The sequence below is a fragment of the Haliotis rubra genome, unplaced genomic scaffold (genome assembly GCF_003918875.1).
Source record: "Haliotis rubra isolate DU_JTF1 unplaced genomic scaffold, ASM391887v1 Scf827, whole genome shotgun sequence".
Classification (NCBI taxonomy): domain Eukaryota; kingdom Metazoa; phylum Mollusca; class Gastropoda; order Lepetellida; family Haliotidae; genus Haliotis; species Haliotis rubra.
The window spans coordinates 32,503-41,063 of NW_025767554.1; positions in this window are offsets into that span (position 1 = coordinate 32,503).

Sequence of the window (8,561 nt, forward strand, 5' to 3'; positions counted from 1 at the left end):
ATTATATTTACATGTCCAGCAAACAATTATGTTTTATGTACTAGTGGTGCATAAAATGTATTTGAATATAAATACTACCTCTACTCAGTGGTTGGATTTCAATCGCTTTGTTTTACTTATCGAAAAAACACAAAAATGAGGACAAATAAACTCGCCAAAGTGACTATCTACTCCTATTTGTCTTATGTCTGTATTTCATACATCGTTACCAGTGTGTATGTTTACAAGACACAAACTGTTACATGATAGCTTGAGTTGATAAAGCCGAAACCCAGCATATTGACTGGTCAAGAATATAGCCAATAACCAATCTCCATCCAAGCTGCTGAGTGACCAAACGTGCTCTTCAGAAATTTCGCCCATGGCCCATCACCTGTCCTTTCCTCTGTGACAGGTATCTCATGATACGATTGGTCGCAGATAACATATGACCAGCCACTACATTGAACAGTTGAGATACCGAACGTTCTATTCGGGAAATTTGATGACGCCCTAATTTAAACCTCACACAATGATATAAGAGAGAGAATTTGTTAACGTGTGTCTCATCTGTTACATACAAAGAATACATGTGTATGCATATTGTGATAAGATATAAATGTACATGCCGACAAAAGGTCAACAAGAGAAACTTGCAATAAAATTACATAAAGCTTGCAATACACGACATGTATTCACACCTGATTTCTTTCAACATATATCTTTACGACACAATTAAACAATCAGGACTTGTTTGTACGACTAGACAGTTTCCTGTGATCCCCGAAACCTGCCAGGGAAATCAGGTGTGACTAGCACTAATTAGTCTCGGCACAGAGAGTGGGCAATCAGCGAGGGCTTCCAGGTGTTGAGTAGTGATGGGGCTCTCGGGCTTAATGAGTTAATGAGTTAATGCCGAGCGCCAGGCAGGGACCAACAAGTACCATATTTTAACGTATTTTGGTATGACGCGCTCTCCGGGCGGACGCTCTAACCAGTATACCACGAAGGCCGACTTCATCTTCGATGTAACCACATATATGTGTAGGATAAAACACGACTCCGAGGTTTTGGTTGAGATTGTAAAACCTCAGGGGAAGGAAATCCCGAGGGCGCGTTAGGAGGAGGAGTTTTTTATCTAACTTATAAACCGTCTAAGACAACACTTAATTTCAATTTGTGCATGTACTGAGTAGAACAACATTGATGGAACAGCCCGCAAATGATGAAACAGCCGGTGTCAACTGGGATGCGACTGGCAGCCAACACCTTGCCCCGCACGCGCAATGCTCGTGCTCTGCACGCGCTACCCGTGCCCTGCACGTGCGCTGCCCGCAGTACCTGTTGTGTGAGAAACACATGGTTCATACTGACAAACAATCTCATTCCTCACAGCGATCTTTCGTAGCGTAGTGGATAAAACCGCCAAGCTAGAGAGCGATGGGTTGCGGGTTCGAAACTAGTCAACGCCACTGAATCTTGGAAGTTTTCAGTAAGTAGATATTTTACGATCAGTCATAGCAAGACAACGTTGTATCAGTCATAAATAATGGTATGGGTATGAGGTTTTACAACGACAATTGTAAAACTTCGTACCTCGTATGAGGTTTTACAATGGTCATTGTAAAACCTCTACCGAGGTTATTCCATAATGCGAAGCAACTGCAAGAACAATAGACAACATTGGCCATAGGTTTATAAATCCACATAACATACAGTGAGTGCTTTAAGTGAGTCTAAACTTTTGATGGGTACCATAGTTACAATTTTGTGATACAGGCCAATTGCTCTAACGTCGTTAGCATCGTTTGTAACAGAGCCGATGTGGTAGCCTACTGTTTAAAGCGTTCGCTCGTCGAAAACCCGGGTTCGAATCCCATGTCTGGGGTCCCCCTGGTGACATTGCTAGAATATTGCTGAAAGCTGCTAATATTGACCAGCTGGGGTCGTGCACGTAGCAAGTGTTGTAAATCTGATGAACGTTTCTGAATTACTTTCAAACAGACCTACATTTTCGCGGATGCGCATTTTATTTTTCATTGATGTTACAAGACTGGGGCTGAAATGTTCATCGTTGCTACAAATGGTAACCAGCGATGTGGCGTTGAGATATTTGCCGGTCGGTCAACACAATATCGTGGATTCTCTCGATTGTTCCTATTGTCGCTGATACCGGAGGCTTTCTTTGATTCGGACCCATTGCCAAACGTTACGTTTGAGGGGCGGTGGGGTAGCTTAGTGGTTAAAGCGTTGGCTCATCACGCCGAAGTCCCGCGTTCGAATCCCCACATGGGCACAAGGTGTGAAGCCCATTTCTGGTGTCCCCGGCCGTGATGTTGCTGGAATATTGCTAAAAGCGGCGTAAAACCAAACTCAGTCAGTCAGTCAGTTAAGTTTGACTAGTTACAACTTAGAGGCAGGAATGACAAGTATTTATGTCATTTGATGATCCACTTCTTTATTATGTATTAGCGACGTTTCGGTATACATACCTATACCGTTGATCATCCATAAAGTCTTGTCGTTCCTATTACTAGCAACGTCTAGAATGCCTCTCAAACAGACCTCTTAGAGGCGTCACATACAAGTTCAAATTCATGTACCCTGGCTTAAAAATTATTTGTCAGCAGAACCACGTTGACACGCTGCCTCCAATTGTTGTGGATATTTCTCGGTAGCATGTAATATCATCAACAAAAGATTTCACTGTTTCGTAATTACTTCAGTGTGCGGGATACAACTTATCAATCTACCGTGTGTCTCGACAACACACTACTTCCACGTCACACACTGACACTCAGCTCAGATGTTCATAAATCGTTTCCACCCAACCATCCCCACATGGGTACAAGATGAGAGAGCAGGAGATTGAAAATGTCCTGGACAAGAGCATGGTGCTGTTCCGTTACCTCCAGGAGAAAGATGTGTTTGAACGATACTACAAGCAGCATCTGGCACGGCGGCTGCTCCTTAACAAGAGCGTGTCCGACGACTCCGAGAAAAACATGATCTCCAAGCTCAAGGTATGAACGACTGACTATGCAGCTATGATCCTTATTGTAACAACCTTAGGAATTTTATTAGTCCTCCTTGTAACTATCCCTGAATGAACGAAACAAAAATGTTTACAATGTTTGTTTTTCATGCCTTGATGATTGGTTCAGTTATAGCCCTCAATTGTTCCTCGTTAATGGAGAGTACCATTGTTGGATTTTTGTTGCTGGAATATTGCTAAAAGCGGCGTAAACCCAAACACAGTCAGTGAGTCCACCCAACCATAGAGACGTGTAAGCGGATATGTCTAAGGAAGAGGTAGTAAAATTCTTCTAGCTAATCAAATGTTGACGATGAAGGTTGTTTGAAGGGAGATAACCGCGGCGGGTATATTTGTATCATTATGAATGTCTAGCTCATGAAAACCCACGTAAGGCTCTTAAAGAAACTGTGCTTAACAAAACCAAAAACATTTTTACAATGAACGCAATAATTGGCGATAATTTAATGTATGGTTGCATACAAATTCTGTATTGGAGCTTTATTAGACTTCCTCCTTTAAAAGGGGCGGTGGGGTAGCCTAGAGGTTAAAGCGTTGGCTCGTCACGCCGAAGACCCGGGTTCGAATCCCCACATGGGTACAATGTGTGAAGCCCATTTCAGGTGTCCCCCGCCATGATTTATGGGTAATATTGCTAAAAGCGGCGTAAAACTAAACTCAGTCCTCGTTTAAAAGAGGTAAGGATGACGTAATTTAACTGAACAAAGTGAGTGAGTGAGTTAATATTTAACGTCACATCGGCAATATTTCAGCCATATTGTGACGAGAACATTTTACATTGTAATGGAATATGTATATATTATAAAACCTGTCATCGAAGGACAGTAAAACAACTAGAATATCACAATTAGATTTAAAACTAGTGTGGAAGGTTAAAACTTAACTGAACAAAAATAGTGTTGGGCGCATATAGGCTTACCATTGTATGACTGGCCCGATCGGGTTTATATGTCTTGGCTGTTTTCTTTGTTATGATTACGGTGACGATTCATCATTATAGTTTGTTGGTCTCCGTCTCCTTCAGCAGTACTACAGCTGTGTGACGACTTGAATAAACGGGTCCCACGCTAATAATCGATTATTGACAAAGGACAGTGAAACAACTAGTATATTACAGTCAGGAATTTAAAGCAAGCATGACACTAAATTCTTATCACTATTTCAGGCAAACAATATAACAACGGACAAGCAACTGAAGACAGATCACCATACTAGGGACCACTGGACTTACAGTACTTTTGTTCCTGCATGGACCCAAGCTTGATTTTCACCATCAGCCGTTCGTGTAACGTACTAGGATTTAGCCATCACTTAAAATAACAAGCATACAGCAATTATAAGCTTAGAAACCAAACTTTCCTTTGAATAGTCCAGGACTTACTCGTCCTCTTAGGAGAACAATACATTTACTTTACTTCAACCCACTTTGCGGTTAAATCTCAGTTGCTATTGTATTCTACCGATTACAAACAAAAGAAAGGTATCACTTTGAAAGTAAGTGTATAAACTACAAAGACACTGGTACAGCTTTGAACCCAAGCAGTAAACATTCGCCAAAAAGCAACGTGGTCCCAGTAACAACACCGCTGGATAACACATGTGCATTCATCAAAACATGAAAAACGTAGTTATGGGACATTGGTCCAAATGCACGTGCGTGATTGTGGCATACATACCGATGTTGGACAGGGCAAGCATGCAGTAACCAAAAAAAAAACACCACGAATATGCCAAGACTTACGCAAGCGCAACGACACAGGGCGATCGGTATGGCCAATATGGGAGCTTCAACTGGCAAGAACTTTCAACTGCAGCCAGGCCACCCTCGACAAATTGATAAACTGCTACAAGCAAACGGGCCAGACACAAGACCACCTAAGATCGGGAAGACCAAGAGTCACGACACCGGCCGAAGACCTCTACATCCGGCAGAACCACCTAGGGAAAAGATTCATGACGGCGATGTCATCGGCGGCGACAGCACAAGGGCACATCATCAACAGACGAACAGTTCTTCGACGACGTTGTATGGCTGATATCCATCGCACGTGGAAACTTGTCCAAATGTTCTCCTTTCGTTTCCACTCAACCAAAGAGGTTGTTAAGCGAATCTGTCGAAAGAAGCCACAGTAAAATGCTTCCAGCTGATCAAATGATGCCAATGTGCATTGATTAAAGGGGAATAACAGTTTGTATCCAGCAACTTGTTTTCAGGTTACACAAAAACAAATATTTTCCCACTAACTTCTGTAGTAACGTTATATTTTTTCAATAATTTACTAAGATATCAACAGGTATTACTTGTACATTTGTGCATAGTCTGACCCTGAAGCAATAAACATATAAATATTACCACCTTAGGCAACTCCATTTCCGAGTACAGGAAGTTAAACAGACCAACCCCAGTTCCGCACAAAATGTCAACTGCTTGAAAATACCTGTGGTCACATTCAGTATAAGTCATCATGAAGACAACACTAACCATTGTGAAAAATATGGTCAGTTTTAATTACTGGATGGATGTACATTTATAAACCACATATATCCTACGCAAAAATCACCCAATCACAACTGTCAGATGATTCGGTCTGAAGGTTCGCCACGAGAAGTCCTTGTTAAAGTACGGATTCTGATTTGGTGTAGTGTAACCTTCACATGTCACTGCCGCAGCAAATGTGTTTGGTTATAATTACGGTGACGTTTCATCATTAAAATTTGTTGTTTCTCGTAAGTAAAGTGTATTTCAGCAACATGGCAAACCATCGTCCCATCACACCAATCCAGTTCGCCACCTCGCCAAACTATCAAGTATGTTGTGAGGATAATATTTTTCTGATACTATTGTTGTCAATAGACTCAACATCACTGATCACTGTATTTGTTTCTGATGCAAGCATGGGTCCCGATCCACGCTACGACCTGTCGTAACTCTATAGTTGATAGGTAGGCTGACAATATTGCGGCGCTACGAACGCTATGTGGATCGGGACCCATGCTTGCATCAGAAACAAATACAGTGATCAGTGATGTTGAGTCTGTTTGACTAAATATCAGTTTGGGTCATAAGCAAGTATGTCCTGAAACCAAAGCATGTAATGCGGACAGAAGCCACGACCACATAACGATCTCGTAAGGTCCTGTACGACGTTATTTCTATTACAAGTCGACTTCAGTCGACCTGTGGCACTGGGACCGTCCCATTAAAAATATATCAAGAAACCTTTACGTTTCTATGACCATGCGTGCTAATTCAGTGGTCAGTTCTTACTATTTCGATAGTTTCTCCCCATTCAATACAGGCAGGTATTTGAAACTTATTATGGCTGATTATTATTATGCATCTAACATTGGTTGAACTTACGGTGCAAGACATGATAGAAATTTGTTCCTGAGCAGAGCTGGACACGTTTCCACGACAGTATATCTGGTAAGATAGTTACTTGCAATTATTCGCTTCTTTCACCCTGTCAAAATCCTTTCTATGATCATAAGAAATATCTACACAAAGCATAGTCATTGAACGATTCCGACTGGAGCCTAAGCTTATGTTTAAGAGTCACTATCAAACAGTGATGATGATAGGCGTTCGCGAAACGAAAGGTCTATTTGAGATAGGATGAAAAATTTATCTTGTAAATACTCGTGCCACCGCTTCAAATGCCAGCAACGTCAAAGAAACTGGCTTAATTTGCCCGCAAGATTTCTGAAGGTGGAGAAACTTCACTTGAAATCAGCGTGTATACATATGGATTTGTACAAGTTGGTAACTCAAAGGAAAACATGCTGGTTATTACGTGTGCGCATGCGCTCGTGAAAGAATGTACTCTTTTACGTGTCAACGAGCTTGCGTTATTTTTATAAATGAGTATAATCGTGTTGTCCCATGCTCGACCTTTTCTCGACCTACCTCAACCTATTCTCAACTTTGTCTCCACGCTATCTCCAACCGAAGGTCGATGAGGAAATCGGGGAAGATTTTTGACATGTGCAAAATGTTTCAAAACCTTAGTAGACCTGACTCGACGTAAATCGACCTCAAATTCGATCAACTAGAAACCAACTCCACTGAGACCGCATCATAAAGCCACACACATCAACCTTATCCCATAAAGCACATTCGAACGTGGTTGAGAACATCCAGTGATTGATATAATGAGCAACGACCTCCGATATTGGTCTGTGACATATCTTGTCGTGGCACCACACTTCACCATGATTGCGCAATCGTGGGTTCGAATCCAAAATTTGTCATGATCATTATACAATGTACTTTGGCAGTGTATGACATGAGCCAAACACCCAACCAGACAATGGGGCTGGAAACTTCAAAATGTTACAAGCCCAACGTGGATTTAACCAGACCAGCCAATCCAAATGAAATAACTCAGTGTTTAGTTACAATAAACAATAATGAACGCAGTGCTTCGTGTTGTAGAACTCGAATTAGCATCCATAGGCGTCGCTGTTTTAGTCGCTCAATTTGAAAAATAGATATGTCGAATTTACAGAGATGTATGGAACATGTTATCTAAATTATTTACCAAACCATCGGGCTGGCTAGCTGTAAATTTAGACCGTCTTTAAAAAATCTAACCCGTCTCTGGCGGTCGGGCGGACCATATTTCATACACTCATTTTGGATTCATCCAATAGTTAGTTAGTCTAAACATGTTTCGCCCTGTGACTCTGGTCATCTCTCATTTTGTTTCATACTCGCAAACAACTGAGAGTTCTCTCTCTGCTGTACAGGGGTGGAAATAACTTGTAAAATCACTTGACCTGATAATTTTTCCACTATACCGGCCGATTTTCTTGTTGCTTTTTTAAATAAACAACATAATTAACATTGGAAAGTCAACTGGACACCGGTACAGCGTGATATACAAATTTGCTTGCCCGACAGAAAACAACACTGGACTGGGGCGTTGGGCAATGGGTTATTTCCACCCCTGCTGTAGCATAGACGATGTGTGTTGTATAACTTGACCTGGTCTACATACAGGTGTAGAGTTTGCAAGGCGTGTTAACACGTTTATCGTGTATCCCTCTGGGAAATCACGTTCACTCGTCTCCAGGTTTTGCAGCAATTGACGTTAATGAGAATGGTTATTTATTCACTAGGACTTTGGAGGACTTGCTAATCAGCATCACGTGGGTCTCAAGGAGGCCAACTGAATAGCACCTTGGTAGTTCGAGCCTGAGTCCAACACGTCTCAGGTTTCCTCAAATCAGGAAATTTGTGGATTTGTAACAGTTGACTTACAACCATCCATTGACCTACTCTCTGTACCGCAATGGTGTTGGAGAGCATAAATCGCGGGACAGTTTTCAACATGCAGATTCGGACTCGAATGGTCATCAGCAACCCATCCTTGTCGTCATTGGTGGAATCCGTAGGTCAAGGTCGCTGATTTCGTTGACGTCATCATATCCTTATGACTGGATTTATTATTTACAGGTCGCCAGTATATGTTTAGATTAATGCGTTAAAAGGGTTATGGTGTTAAACAACGAACTAATAGTACAG